Raw genomic sequence first — 6,000 nt, 5'->3', positions numbered from 1 at the left:
GACTCTTTGATGCTGAGTTGAGTTGTGCACATTGTTTTAAAGAAAACTAAACCAGTATAAAGTAGCTATGTGGATGGATTTATGGTTTTGCTTTCCATTTCCTTAACGTGGGTTCACTTGTGGCACCAGCTTAATACACGCACAAGAAGTTTATGGAAAGAATCCATCACTTGGTATGTTGGACAACGACTTAAAAATTCATTGCGACAATGTAATTTCATTTTAACACTTTACGTTTTAAACAACATTCGGAACACACCACGAGATGGTTAGAAGAACGACCCCATGAGGAAGGTGGTCTAACAAAGAAACAGAAAATAGGTGCAGGAGTAGGCCATTCGGCCCTTCAGAAAGGATTTACGAGGATGTTGCCAGGACTAGAGGGTGTGAGCTGTAGGGAGAGGTTGAGTCGGTTGGGTCTCTATTCCATGGAGGGCAGGAGGATGAGGGGTGATCTTGAAGATGTGTACAGTGCATTTAGAAAGTATTCAGACCCCTTCATTTTTTCCACATTTTGTTACGTTACAGCCTTATTTTAAAATGGATTAAATTCTTTTTTTTTAAATCATCAATCGACACACAGTGCCCCAGAATGATGAAGTGCAAACAGGTGTTTAAAATTTTTTGCAAAGTAATTAAAAAGAAATAACTGAAATATCACATTTACATAAGTATTCAGACCCTTTGCTACGACACTCAAAATTGAGCTTAGGTTCATCCTGTTTCCATTGATTATCCTTGAGATGTTTCTATAACTTGATTGGAGTCCACCAGTGGTAAATTTGGAAAGGTACACACCTGTCTATATAAGGTCCCACAGTTGACAGTGCATGTCAGAGCAAAAACCAAGCCATGAAGACGAAGGAATTGTCCGTAGACCTCCGAGACAGGATTGTGTTGAGACATAGATCTGGGGAAGGGTATAAAACAATTTCTGCAGCATTGCAGGTCCCGAAGAGCAGAATGGCCTCTGTCATTCTTAAATGGAAGAACTTTGGAACCATCAGGACTCTTCATAGAGCTGGTCGCCCGGCCAAACTGAGCAATCGGGGGAGAAGGGCCTTGGTCAGTGAGGTGACCAAGAACCCGATGGTCACTCTGTTAGAGCTCCAGAGTATCTCTGTGAAAATGGGAGAACCTTCCAGAAGGACAACTATATCTGCAGCACTCCACCAATCAGGCCTTAATGGTGGAGTGGCCAGACGGAAGCCACTCCTCAGTAAAAGGCACATGACAGCCCGCTTGGAGTTTGCCAAACGGCACCTAAAGGACTGTCAGACCATGAGAAACAAGATTCTTTGGTCTGGTGAAACCAAGATTGAACTCTTTGGCCTGAATGCCAAGCGGCACCGTTCATCACCTGGCCAATACCATACCTACGGTGAAGCATGGTGGTGGCAGCATCATGCTGTGGGGATGTTTTTCAGCGGCAGGAACTGGGAGACTAGTCAGGATCGAGGGAAAGATGAATGGAGCAAAGTACAGAGAGATCCTTGATGAAAACCTGCCCCAGAGCGTTTTGGACCTCAGACTGGGGCGGAGGTTCACCTTCCACCAGGACAACAACCTTAAGCACACAGCCAAGACAACGCAGGAGTGGCTTCGTGACAAGTCTGTGAATGTCCTTGAGAGGCACAGCCAGAGCCTGGACTTGAACCCGATCGAACATCTCTGGAGGGACCTGAAATTAGCTGTGCATCAACACTCCCCATCCAACCTGACAGAGCTTGAGAGGATCTGCAGAGAAGAATGGGAGAAATTACCCAAATACAGGTGTGCCAAGCTTGTAGCGTTATACCCAAGAAGATTTGAGGCTGTAATCGCTGCCAAAGGTGCCTCAACAAAGTATTGTGTAAAGGGTCTGAATACTTATGTAAATGTGATATTTCAGTTATTTCTTTTTAATTACTTTGCAAAAATTTCTAAACACCTGTTTTGCTTTTTTTATTATGGGGTATTGTGTATAGATTGATGATTTAAAAAAAAAAGAATATAATCCATTTTAAAATAAGGCTGTAACGTAACAAAATTTGGAAAAAGTGAAGGGGTCTGAATACTTTCTGAATGCACTGTATAAGATCATTAGAGGAATAGATCGGGTAGATGCAGAGTCTTTTGCCCAGAGTAGGGGAATCGAGGGTCAGAGGACAGAGGTTCAAGGTGAAGAGGAAAAGATTTAATAGGAATTTGAGGGGTAACTTTTTCACACAAAGGGTGGTGGGTGTATGGAACAAGCTGCCAGAGGAGGTAGTTGAGGCTAGGACTATCCTATCGTTTAAGAAACAGTTAAGATAGGTACATGGATAGGACAGGTTTGAAGGGATATGGACCAAGCACAGGCAAGTGGGACTAGTGTAGCTGGGACATTGTTGGCCGGTGTGGATGAGTTGGGCCGAAGGGCCTGTTTTCACACTGTATCAATCTATGACTCCATGACTCTAATACGATTACATCTGATCATCCAAAGTCAGTACCCCGTTTCTGCTTTCTCCCCATATCCCTTGATTCCGTTAGCCCTAAGAGCTATATCTAACTCTCTATTGAATACATCCAGTGAATTGGCCTTCACTGCCTTCTGCGGCAGAGAATTCCACAGATTCACTCTCTAATCCTTCAAAATTCCAGTCAATATAAGCCCAGTCGATCCATTCTTTCATCATATGTCAATCCTACCATCCCGGGAATTAACCTGGTGAACCTACTACACTGCACTCTCTCAACAGCTAGAATGTCCTTCCTCAAATTAGGAGACCAAAACTGCACACATTACTCCAAGTGTAGTCTCACCAGGGCCCTAAACAACTGCAGTTGGACCTCCTTGCTCTTATACTCAAATCCTCTCGCTATGAAGGACAACATGCCATTTGCTTTCTTCACTGCCTGCTGTACCTGCATGCTTGTAGGGTGCATTGGTGATGTAGAGCTTGGGAGGGAGAGGGATTGATGTTGTTGGGGGCTTGTTCCTGTGGGAGGGGAACCAGGAAACCGGAGCACCCGGAGAAAACTCACGCGGTCACAGGAAGAACGTACAAACTCCATACAGAGAGCACCCATAGTCAGGATCGAACCTGGGTCTCGGGCGCTGTGAGGCAGCAAGTCTACCGTTATGCCATTGTGCCACCCTATCTTGGACTGGCAATGTCAAATATTAGAAGGCACGGGTTTAAGGTGAGAGGGAGAAACTTTGAAGGAGATGTTCCAGGCAAGGTTTACATAGATTGTGGTGGGCACCTAGATGGTATGGCCAGGAGAGGTGGTGGAAGCAGATAAAATCGCAGTGTTTCAGAGGCATTGAGGTAGACACATGGATAGACAGAGGGCGATGTGCAGGCAGATGGGATTGGTTAGATAAGCACCTTGGCAGATGGGGAGGGACTCGTTAGGTCAAAGTGGCCTGTTGGGGCATTACTGCCCTACCTGCCTCTTTTTACTCTGGTATTTTATCTTCACATGTTTAAATTATAATGTTTTAGATTTAATTGTTTACTGTTTCTCGTGTTTTTAGTCTTGTGAGCAAATCACCAAGGCAAATTCCTTGTAATTATACATGCTTGGCTAATAAAATTTATTCTTTCATTCATTCATTGTGAGAGGCAGAAATGGGGAAGGAGAAACTTTCCTTCAGTGCGTAATTATAGACACACTATTATGTGTGTCAGTTTTTTTAATGATTGTATCCTTGTATTAGACATTATCGTACAATTCTGCTGGAATCTAAAATTCTGACTCAGTTACGCAATACAGGGGAAATTCTAAGCTGGGAATAGTGGGCGGATGCATGGCAGATGCAGTTTAATGTGGATAAGTGTGAGGTTATCCACTTTGGTGGTTGGAATAGGAAGGCAGATTATTATCTGAATGGTGTCAAGTTCGGAAAAGGGGACATACAGCGAGATCTGGGTGTCCTAGTGCATCAGTCACTGAAAGGAAACATGCAGGTACAGCAGGCAGTGAAGAAAGCCAATGGAATGTTGGCCTTCATAACAAGAGGAGTTGAGTATAGGAGCAAAGAGGTCCTTCCGCAGTTGTACAGGGCCCTAGTGAGACCGCACCTGGAGTATTGTGTGCAGTTTTGGTCTCCAAATTTGAGGAAGGATATTCTTGCTATTGAGGGCGTGCAGCGTAGGTTTACTAGGTTAATTCCCGGAATGGCGGGACTGTCATATGTTGAAAGACTGGAGCGACTAGGCTTGTATACACTGGAATTTAGAAGGATAAGAGGGGATCTTATCGAAACATATAAGATTATTAAGGGGTTGGACACGTTAGAGGCAAGAAACATATTCCCAATGTTGGGGGAGTCCAGAACCAGGGGCCACAGTTTAAGAATAAGGGGTAGGCCATTTAGAACGGAGATGAGGAAAAACCTTTTCAGTCAGAGAGTTGTGAATCTGTGGAATTCACTGCCTCAGAAGGCAGTGGAGGCCAATTCTCTGAATGCATTCAAGAGAGAACTAGATAGAGCTCTTAAGGATAGCGGAGTCAGGGGGTATGGGGAGAAGGCAGGAACGGGGTACTGATTGAGAATGATCAGCCATGATCAAATTGAATGACGGTACTGGCTCAAAGGGCTGAATGGCCTACACCCTGCACCTATTTTTCTCTGTTTCTGTTTCTTTGAGCTACAACTGCAATTCCTGACACCTTGTGGCAATTCTATGGCACTGCAGATCATGCTAAATTTCTGTGCTCTTTCTAGCTCTTGTTATTGTTGTGTAAGAAGGAACTGCAAACACTGGTATACACCGACGAGAGACGCAAAGTGCTGGAATAACTCAGTGGGTCAGGCAGCATCTCTGGGGAATGGACGGTCTGTAGAAGGGTTCCGACCTGAAACATCACCTATTTCTCCTCTCCAGAGATGCTGCCTGTCCCGCTGAGTTACTCCAGCACTCTGTGTCCATCTTGTTATCCTTGTTGTTCTTCGTGCGCCACAGGGGTGAGATCATGTCTTTCCGTCCCAGGTCTGTGCACTCTGGGGAGCTGATAATGCCAGTCAGGATTCTGCAGATTCCAGCACAGGTGGGCGGCATGGTGGCACAGCGGTAGAGTTGCTGCGTCACAGCGCCAGAGACCCGGGTTTAATCCTGACTATGGGTGCTGTCTGTACGGAGTTTGTACGTTCGTACTTGGGTTTTCTCTGGGTGCTCCGGTTACCCCCCACTCTCCAAAGAAATGCAGGTTTGTAGGTTAATCAGCTTGGTAAAGTTGTAAATGGTCCCAAATGTGTAGGATAGTGCTAGTGTACAGGGTGATCATTGGTCGGCATGGACTCAGTGGGCAGAAGGGCCTGTTTCCGTGCTGTATCTCTGCTGTGTACACTCTGCTCTGTGCTCCAAGCAAGACTATATGTTCTCAGGTTCTTACCTTACACTAGAGATCAGACGTGATACAACAGGGAAACAGGCCCTTCAACCCACTGAGTCCACGCTGACCATCAATCATTTGTTCCACTAGTTCTATGTTACCCCACTTTCTCACCAATTCCCACCGCACTAATGGGCAATTTACAGAGGCCGATTAAACCCACACATCTTTTGGGATGTGGGAAGAAACCGGACAACCTGGAGGAAACCCACGAGGTCACAAGGAGAACATGCAAACTGCACACACAGAGAGCAGCCGGGGTCAGGATGGAACCCGGGTCTGTGATGCTGTGAGGCAGCAGCTCTACCCACTGTGCCACCCACTGTATACTTGTTGTGACTGGACTTGCAATAGAACATTTGCTTACAGAGTCTGTGTCTTCCACTGTCTGCATTTTGGCGCAGACTGAATGTCACTTGCCCCTTGGTACTGGGAATGTAGTTCTGGGAGAGGATGCTCATCTTGGTTCAGATTGAAGATAGACACAAAGCACTGGAGTAACAGGCCGCATCTCTGGAGAGAAGGAATGGGTGACATTTCGGGTCGAGACCCTTCTTTAGATTGATTAGGGCTCATCTTGGTTCAGTTCCCTTCCCGTGATGTGAAGGATTCTGTGGAGATGGTGGTTAGTAG

The sequence above is a fragment of the Rhinoraja longicauda genome, chromosome 18 (assembly GCF_053455715.1).
Source record: "Rhinoraja longicauda isolate Sanriku21f chromosome 18, sRhiLon1.1, whole genome shotgun sequence".
Lineage (NCBI taxonomy): Eukaryota > Metazoa > Chordata > Chondrichthyes > Rajiformes > Arhynchobatidae > Rhinoraja > Rhinoraja longicauda.
This window is presented reverse-complemented; position numbering follows the sequence as displayed.